The 8,091-nt window shown below is 48.8% G+C and overlaps 2 non-coding genes across 2 annotated transcripts; both read left to right on the top strand.

Moving 5' to 3' along the window:
- The first annotated feature begins 628 nt into the window (after positions 1 to 628).
- TRNAY-GUA (transfer RNA tyrosine (anticodon GUA)) lies at positions 629 to 718 on the top strand. The gene is given in 2 exon segments: positions 629 to 665; positions 683 to 718. It is a non-coding gene; the product is annotated as a tRNA-Tyr (tRNA).
- A 2,184-nt stretch (positions 719 to 2,902) lies between these two features.
- LOC125136973 (U1 spliceosomal RNA) lies at positions 2,903 to 3,066 on the top strand. The gene has a single exon (XR_007137296.1). It is a non-coding gene; the product is annotated as a U1 spliceosomal RNA (small nuclear RNA).
- Positions 3,067 to 8,091: the final 5,025 nt, after the last annotated feature.

Here is an 8,091-nt window from a genome sequence, read left to right on the forward strand (position 1 = left end):
CGCCCCGCCCCCCCCCCCCCCGCAAGAAAAGAAAAGAAAATCACTCTGGCTGTCAGGGTAGCAGGGCGAAAGCGGGGTGGGCGTGGGGGGGAGATCAACAGGAGACTTTGTAACGCGGGCAAGATGATGGTGGCTTCGAAAGGTGGCAGAAAGTGCCCCATCAAACCCCGCCATGTTGGCCCAAGGTTGATCTTGAACTAAAGGCACTTGAAAAGCACCAGGCTGGCAGCCGGGGAGGAGATGCCGCTCCCGGTGGGTTCCCCTGTGCTCTGCCAGGCCTCCGCCTCTCCGCGCGCGCACTGGCTTCGCCAACGCCCCTCCCCTGCCGGTCTTAGCGGCTTTGCGGCCGCTGACCCATGGTCCCCCCGCCTGTAGCAAGGGGCGGGGGAGGGGACAGGCGGCCACAGGTGGGCGCCGGGGACCGGGCATCTTTCTTTGAAAATCGCTGCGCGGATGGCGGCCACCGCCACGGCCCGGCCGCGCCCGCACAGGACGCCGTGGCTCGGAGCTCGCCGCTCTCTTCAAAGCGGCTTCCAAACAGCCCAGGGCGTGTCCCACCTCGGGCGTCCCGGCGCCGCGGGTCCGGCTTCGCAAGAAAAAGGAAGAGCTCGGGTTTGGCGGCGCGCACCCTTCGATAGCTCAGCTGGTAGAGCGGAGGACTGTAGACGGGATCCGTGCGGACATCCTTAGGTCGCTGGTTCGATTCCGGCTCGAAGGAGGTGCCTGTGGCTTTTGCGCCGCGCGCAGCCTCCCCTCTTACTGGCCGGAGGCCCGAGGTGTCTGGGGACACCTGCCCAGCCACGCGTGGGCCGTGGGGCCGTGGCGGGCGACACCCCCGCCCGCAGCCGGGCCGCTCCCGCCTCAGCGCGCGGCCCCTCTGGCCCCACCACGGTCCTCGCCCTCTCCTCTTTTAGTCCCTCACCGCCTGCCGCTCCGCTCCTCACGCGCACGTCCCTGCAGCCAAACAGCTGGGCGCGCAGCAGCTGCCCCCCGCCAGCCCCGGAGGCCCAGGAGCACACAGGCCGTCGCGTGGGCCAGGGAGAACCATGGCACCCTCCCTGAAAACTCCCTCTCAGTCTCGGGCTCTGTCCCCAGCTCTGCCCCCCAAAGGATGGTCACTGTCGCTGTCTCTCCCGGCTACAGCCTTCCACTGTCCCAAGCTCTCGCTCCGTGGGGCAGAACTGCCACCCTGAGATTTTCCAAGCCCCTGCCAGGTGTGCACCTGCGTCCGGGTTGACATTGGCCGAAGCAAAAAACGCCGCAGGGTTCTCAGTGAGCCTTGACTTCAGCGGTGGTGCGTTCAGGTTTCCTCTTAGTCTGAGGGCAGGGATGTGGTCCCTGGGAAACCTCAGCTTTCAGATGCCTTCGCACCTGTTCTGGGAGCAGCCGGAGGGCTTGCGTTCCTTCAGAAAGAGCAGCGATTGCTCACGCTCTGTACGAGGGTGCTAAAACGCTCGCACCCATTCTTCTGCCATATTGGATGTATCTGTACCTCCTTCTCCCTCTCCGCCCCGGCCCCGGCCCCTGCCCCATGTGAGTGTACATATGCATATGGTGCCCCTCCGGGGACCCCCAGAACCCAGACCTAGTTCAGGAAGCAGCCTCCTCTGCCCAAGGAGTCAGGGCAGGGGGGCAAAGGAGGGGAGCCAAGGCTGCATAGCTATTGGCCTTGTTGAGCCCTGAATGTGGTCTCCCCTCTGACATCCCTTTTCCATCTCTCCTCAAAGCCTCACTGCCGCATAAAGTCACCGTGGTATTGGTCTCACTATATTGATGAAGCTAATCACTAAGTCCAGATTCCAGGGTAAGGGTAGACTCCATCATCTGAATGGGCAGAGTAGTTGAGGTATAAAAGTTCTTTTTAGTGTCTTAAAAATTTGTTTGGGAGTAACTGCTGTATCACAGTGGGTTAAGGATACAGAATTTCTGCAGCTGTGGCTGGGATTTAATCCCTGGCCCAGGAACTTACATATATTGAAAAATAATTTAAAAAATTGTTTAGCTCACCGTCTAAAAACAATATGAGTTGACTAGATTAAATGAAATATATCAGATACCATAAATTGGCTAGATAACCTAATACTCTACTATTTGCTAAGTTTAAGTATTTACATTTCTTTGCGTTTGCTATATTACATACTTAACTCAGGTACTACATAATTTGTGAAACAGATGAAGTTTGTAATTTGTCCCAGATTTCTTTCTTCAAGGTTAGAATCTTGACTTTTTTCCCCCTTTTGTTTTCACGAGGTTCAGTTGTGTCCATTGAAGCAGCTGACATGTTAAAGTAGTTTACTAGAAACTTAATCGGAAGATTCCACGAAAAAAAGATCCCTTTTAAGTTGATTGCAGACATTTTATTACTTAAATGTTTAACGGAAGTGGGGAGGAGTGAAAGATCCTCATAATAACCATGCATAGTGAGGAGTTCAGTCAAGCTGGCAAAAAACAAAACAGGAAAGTAGGACCAGACCGGAGCCCAGACCCGCGGGATCAACCAACTGGGGGTGCGAGGCCGCGAGCTCGCGTCTTCCCGGGGCCCCCCTTCAGGTTCCCACTCTTGGCCGCGGCCCCCGGCCCAGAGACACCCGCGCGTCTCAGGGTGACTCTCAGTAGGTCCCTTGCCCCCAGCGGGGAAAAGAGCGGGGTGCCCGGGAGGTCGGGGCTGGGGCGTGGCGTATGTAGATGAGCGCGCGCGCAGAGGCTGCTGGTCCCGCTGCGCCTGCGCCTCTGCGTTTGCGTGTGGACCCCCGCGGGGGCTCTGCGAGGTTGCGGTGCGGGCGGGCGAGGCGGGGCGAGGGGCGTGGCTGGGGGGAGGGCGCGGAGGCGGCGGGCGGGCAGTGAGCGTGCGTTGAGAGCGGGGCGAGGGCGAGGGTGTGGGGCGAGGGGTGGGTGGCGGGGCATACTTACCTGGCAGGGGAGATACCATGATCCGGCAGGTGGTTTTCCCAGGGCGAGGCTCACCCATTGCACTGCGGGTGTGCTGACCCCTGCGATTTCCCCAAACGTGGGAAACTCGACTGCATAATTTGTGGTAGTGGGGGACTGCGTTCGCGCTCTCCCCTGACTTGTACATATGTAAATATTAGATGAATTTTTTTGTTTCTTTTCTTTTAAGTGACGTTGCTTTTACTATTTCGGTTTCTTTTTTAAGTTCTTTGTGCTTTCTGAACTTTTTTTCAGAAAGACAGCTTGAGTTTCAATAGCTATAAATTTTTCTTTGTTTGGGTCTGTGGTGTTTATCATATTATGAATTTTTATTGTTTTTTTTTTTTCTTGGCTTGGTGAAGTATTCACTATCAGAAAGAAGAATCGTTTAAATTCCGGCGTTTTCTTCTCTATATGGAAGGTTTTGCTACTGCTGTCTTTGGTTTTTACAGTTTTGTTGCTGTTTTTAGCGTTTGATTCGTTACTGATCGTTTTAGTTTTTTCTCCCCCGCTCTGTCGTTGCTAGGCGAAACGTTAAAAATGCTCAATCTTACGAATTCCGGTTGTGATTCCCCAAGAACAAATTGGACTAGTAACAACCAGGAGGTTGAAGTTCGATCCCTGGCTGATTCCTGGCCGGCGTTCGCTGCGGTGTGTAGGTTGCAAGGGATGAGGATCCGATCTGGCCTGGCTGTCAGTGCAGGCAGCTGTAGCTCGGATTGGAATCCCTAGCCAGGAAACCTCTATATAAGACACCGCAGGTGCAGTACGAAAAAGCAAAAAAAAGAAAGAAAGAAAGAAAGAAAGAAAAGTAAGTATTGCCATTTGCATCAACGAGGATGGATGGAGTGAGGTAAATCAGCAGAAGACAAGTAGAGTCATGTCATATGCGGAGCATAAAAATAATACGAATCAGCTTATTACAAAACAAACAGAGTTAGAAAACAAATTAGAAACCAAATTTGTGGATACCGACAGCGAAAAAAGGAGATAAACTAGGAGTATGGGATTAATAGACACATATCATATAAACAAGGATCTTAGTGTATAGCACACAGAACTATATTCAATATTTTATAAGGACCTATAATAGAGAATAATCTGAAGCTTTACACTTGAAGCTATAACAATGTTTTGTTTTTCCAAGGCCTTGTGTCCAACCCATGCCAGAGCCTGTGCTGTGACAATGCCAGATCCCTGTTCCACAAGGGATCTCCACAATATTGTAAATCAACTATACTTTAATAAGTAATTTTTTAAAAAAAGAATGCAGAATCTTAAACTTCACCTTTGCAAGAGCTATTGAGAATCAACATTTCAACAAGATTCCTAGTTGATTCTATACACACTGAACTTTGAGAAGCACTCATCTAACATGTTTTAGTTTCCTAACTTCACCCACTGGAATATAAGATTCAGTGAGGTCATGGATTCTTGTCTATTTTTTTTGACTAAAGTAGTTGCCATAGTTGGCTAGAATAGTGCTGATTATAAGCTTTTAATATACTTATTGAATTACCTTACTGACCTCACAATTAAAAACAAACAAGCAAAAAATTTCCTGAAAAGGATCTAGCTGAGTCCAGAGAAGATTAATAACACTGTCCTTCCTACAGAGAAATCACAGAGCATTCCCTGTTCAGCTTCATTAACAATGTTTCTGAACATTTGCTGAGCCCCTAGGTGAGAGCTAAAAAAATTAAAACAAACAAACAGTCCTTGATGAGCTTAGGGAGAGAACTCACTATTCCACACCATTGGCCTTCAACCTAGCCTCCTTCAGCCCATTCTCACTTTAGGAAAGTGTTATTGATAGTTTTTACAGATGTTCTGGGAATTCTGAGGCTAGGTCCTCAGAAGCCTTGGGCTTCCATCTAGGTCTCTGGGAATCTTGTGTGGGAGACTTGAGCTGCCATGTAAAAAGGCTGACAGCTGTGGGGCTACCATGTTGTGAGGAAGCTGTTGGTTTGCGTACTGACCCCCTCCCCCACTAAAGAGAGAGTAAAGAAAGAGGCAGTCCACTCTAAATTGGCAGATGGCAGATTTCATGAGCAAGAGAACTTACTACACTTGTCTTGGGCTGTGAAAAGATGAGATGATTTCTGCCTCTGCCAGCCAAATCTTAAAAGTTTACACAGAGGCCTTAATTGGGTTCAGTCAGGTATACTGTGCAGACAGTCTTACCATCACCTTATTTTCTCAAGGTTGCATCCTTGGAACAGCTCCCATTGTAGGAACAGTGGGCAGAATATACATTTCAAGGAATGGGGAGTGAGGAACCTGGATTGCCTGAGTGCGGCTCAAAGCTCAACCAGTGGTCACAACCCCACTGATCAGATCATCTCCTTCAACAGAAGCCCCAAGCTTGGTGGAGAATGATGCATAGAAAAGACAGATGCCTGGATAAGTCCCCAGCTGGTTCAGTCCCAAACTGAGACCCCAGACATTGGGGAGCATGTAATCCCTGCCCAAACTGCAGATTTGGATGAAAATAGATGATTGTTTTTGTTTTAAAGCTCTTAAGGTTTTTTTTTTTTTTTTTTTTTTTTTTAATTTTTAGGGCTGTGCTTGTGGCATATGGAGGTTCCCAGGCTAGAGGTCCAATCAGAGCTACAGCTGTCAGCCTACACCACAGCCCCAGCAACGCCAGATCCTTAACCCACTGAGTGAGGCCAGGGATCTAACCCACAACCTCATGGTTCCTAGTCAGATTTGGATTCATTTCTGCTGCACCATGACGGGAACTCCAAAAGCTCTTAAGTTTTGAGGTGATTATTTTGTGCAGCAATAAAGGGAAGAAGGAGAAAGAATTAAGCAAATAAATAACATGAAGTAGATGGGGGAAAAGTGGATTAAGGGATAGAGAAGATGGGATGGAGAGAAGGGGTTGGAGTTGAGGGCTTATAGTTTTTGACAAAGCAAAGAAAAACAGTTTTTGACAGTCAAAAAGCAGTTTTTGACAAGAGAAGAAAAACAGGAAGGAGTATGCAGCTCCTCTGCTTCTCTTTGCTGCATACTCCTTCCTGCTTTTCTTTGCTTGCTCATCATGAACACATGTAACCCCCCAAAAGCCACCAAAATTGGCAGGCTCCACCTGAGTTTACTTATTCTGTTACAAGTCCTAGGACTACAGCCAGCTCTTTAGAATCTCTGACTCCTAATTTTAAGTTTATGGGAGTAAATAAGTAAGTAATGGCTTGACTTGTGTGGAACAGAATGAACATGGATGCCAGGGCACATCCTTGAGGAGAGCCACGATTCCCAGAAAAGGAAAAATGGATTCCCAACAGGTGTCTCCTTCACATCACTGTGACTCAGGAAGAGTATTTTACTTTGCTAAAGAGTTAGGTGGAACAATAGTTAAAAACCAGGGAAATACATTATCCTACAAGATTTCAAAGCACAGAAATGTCCCGTGTAGAGGGAGAGTCTGAAAAGGCATCACAGCAATAGTATAGTGTGATTTACTATAACAAGGCATCTCATGGCTGAAAGGTATTCTAAAGGATTATTCTATTTAGTTACTGACCCATGCTTTGCTTGCAGACAGATCTTGAAGGACAGGTAGGGCTTGGATGTTAGAATTAATAATAGGAGTAGTTGCTCCTGTGAATAGCATAAGCAAGGACCTAACAGTGGAAGGCCTAACACATTTTCTCTAACAGCAAATTGAACTGGATATGTATGGGAAATCAGTTTGGTATGATGCGTTGAAGCATATGGTGGATGAGGACCAAGAATACTGCAGATTGAGGTGATGGAATCAGCAGGTAAAGGTGAAATATTAGCACTTTTTTGGGAAGGAAATTGTTCAGAGTAAAGCTATGCTGGTAGACAATAGCATTGTTAGGAGAGGGAACAAAAACAAAACAAGGCTGTCAATTAAGAGTCTATTCAATAGTCAAGGTGAGGGGTGAGGAGGTGGAATGTAGATGAGAGAAAAGTTGCTAAGAGATCTGCAGTCTTGGGACCTGGGGCTCATGGAGGGACAGAGAAAGGAATCAATCAGTTCCAAGACTTCCGGTCTATGGCACTTGTGAGGATGGAGGAAGCAGCCAAGGGCAGAAATTTTTTTTTTTAAATATACGACTTTTTTTTTTTTTTTTGCTTTTTAGGGTGATATTTGCCGCATATGGAAGTTCCCAGGCTAGGGGTCTAATTGGAGTTACAGCTGCCGGCCTACACCACACCCACAGCAAAGCAGGATCTGAGCAGTCTCTGAGACCTATACCATCGCTCATCATAGCTCATGGCAACCCCCATCCCCAACCCACTGAGCGAGGCCAGGGATTGAACCCACATCCTCAGAGATACTACTCAAATTCGTTTCCTCTGCCCCACAACAGGAACTTCCAAAGGCAGAAACTGGGTCATAGGTAGCTATTGGTGAGGTATAAGAATGGGATGGAAGATGCTGAGCTGAGTTGGGCTGCACTGACTGAATTGTCAGCGCTGCAACAGGCGGATATATGGAGCAAAGCAATTGGAAAACCGGCAGTGCATGGGGGAGAAGGCAAAGATTAAATAAGACCGGGTAGTCATCTGATTTGAATCAAGAAGAGGGGAGAGCTGTTGGTAAGGAGGCAGGCCTGGAGTATAGGCCCCTACAGAAAAAGGGGAGGAAAAGGTCTTTTTTGGTTTTTTGTCTTTTAGGGCCTCACCCGCGGCATATGGAGGTTCCCAGGCTAGGGGTCTAATTAGAGTTACAGCTGCCAGCCTAGGCCACAGTCACAGCAACGCGGAATCCGAGCCCCATCTGCGACCTACACCACAGCTCACTGCAAAGCACTAAGCGAGGCCAGGGATCGAACCTACAACCCCATAGTTCCTAGTCACACTCCTTTCCGCTGCGCCACAATGGGAACTTCTTTCTTTTCTTCTTTCGGGACGGAAAAGAGGCCAAGTAAAGGCAATTAGGTGACGACCTCGCAACTTTTCGGTAGGTACTCGGTAGGGCAAAGGTCAGACTGAGAAGTGAGCAGTGTGAAGGAAAGGCAGTCAGTCTCACGTGAAAAGAAGGCATAAAGACTTCAGGAGAGAAGGTTGGGGACATCGGGTGCTACTGTCTGGAGACCTACTGGCCCCGATCTCAGGCTACAATTCCTCAGCACACAGATGTCGGCGTTTTCTCGTCATAACGTGACACACTGCAAGTACAGGGCT

The sequence above is a fragment of the Phacochoerus africanus genome, chromosome 9 (genome assembly GCF_016906955.1).
Source record: "Phacochoerus africanus isolate WHEZ1 chromosome 9, ROS_Pafr_v1, whole genome shotgun sequence".
Classification (NCBI taxonomy): Eukaryota; Metazoa; Chordata; class Mammalia; order Artiodactyla; family Suidae; genus Phacochoerus; species Phacochoerus africanus.